General features: G+C 33.3%; 1 long non-coding RNA gene across 1 annotated transcript; it reads right to left on the bottom strand.

The window, feature by feature from the left end:
* Window positions 1–6: 6 nt before the first annotated feature.
* Window positions 7–586, bottom strand: LOC109592232 (uncharacterized). The gene is made up of 3 exons (XR_002190243.1): window positions 572–586; window positions 355–475; window positions 7–214 (listed from the first exon to the last, which is right to left on the bottom strand). It is a non-coding gene; the product is annotated as an uncharacterized LOC109592232 (long non-coding RNA).
* Window positions 587–1,177: the final 591 nt, after the last annotated feature.

Here is a 1,177-nt window from a genome sequence, read left to right on the forward strand (position 1 = left end):
TACACTGCTCCTCATAGCTCAGTACTAAGGATTGGACTGGCCGTCATTGTGTACTTGTTGATAGCTGGGATGAAAAGGAAAGAATTTTCTATTTAAAAAAATTTTCCAGATACATGTAAAAATTATAACAGTAGCAAATCTGATTATGTCTCTTGCAATGTTTATGTTACGGAGGAATTTGAAATGATTGTATTATCTTTAAACTTGTCACCACCTGGGAATAAATTAATAACTAAATACAATGAATCACTTAATGTACTGTACATTAGATCATGCATACAGGTATACAATATTGTCACACATGTAAGTGTATGTGAATTTTGAGTGTTGGGATGCTTACAAACAACATTATACCTTCATATGTCCCCATGGTATAGTTCTCATAAATGTTGTCAGTTAAGTTTTTCCTGCTCTTGCTGTCCCTCATTATCTACAGTATGCATGGTGTGTATCATGAGTTATTTTTAAAGGGTAACTCAACCCAAAAATTTTTTTTGCAGAAATAAGTTGGTAATAAAGAAAAAATCATAGGAAAAATAAGTAAAATTATAAAAAAGTACTGTTTCCATACTAAATCTTGGGTCAAAAGTTGCAATTTCTTGCCTTGCAGCCATTTTATCAAAATCACTTCCGGTTGTGGGCGTGGTCACGCGATGACGTACATGGGGGAAGATTAGCAAGTTTCTGCATTGAAATATTAGCAACTTCAAGGCTGGATATCTCAGCTATGCATGCAAGAAAGCAATTTTAATGAAGTGGACCATATAGGACTAATCTAAAGCTTACTACAAACATTAATACCCGGTTAAAAAATCAATATATTTGTAAAAAAATTAATTTGACAAATTTAAATTTTGACTGTATATACTAGCTCTGTTTAGCTCTTAATACTTGAAAAATACCTCTTAGCTGCTTTCTTCCACGCATAGCTGAGATATCCAGCCTTGAAGTTGCTAATATTTCAATGCAGAAACTTGCTAATCTTCCCCCATGTACGTCATCGCGTGACCACGCCCACAACCGGAAGTGATTTTGATAAAATGGCTGCAAGGCTAGAAATTGCAACTTTTGACCCAAGATTTAGTATGGAAACAGTACTTTTTGATAATTTTACTTATTTTTCCTATGATTTTTTCTTTATTACCAACTTATTTCTGCAAAAAAAATTTTTGGGTTG

The sequence above is a fragment of the Amphimedon queenslandica genome, unplaced genomic scaffold, assembly GCF_000090795.2.
Source record: "Amphimedon queenslandica unplaced genomic scaffold, v1.1 AMPQUscaffold_5913_Cont22125, whole genome shotgun sequence".
NCBI lineage: Eukaryota > Metazoa > Porifera > Demospongiae > Haplosclerida > Niphatidae > Amphimedon > Amphimedon queenslandica.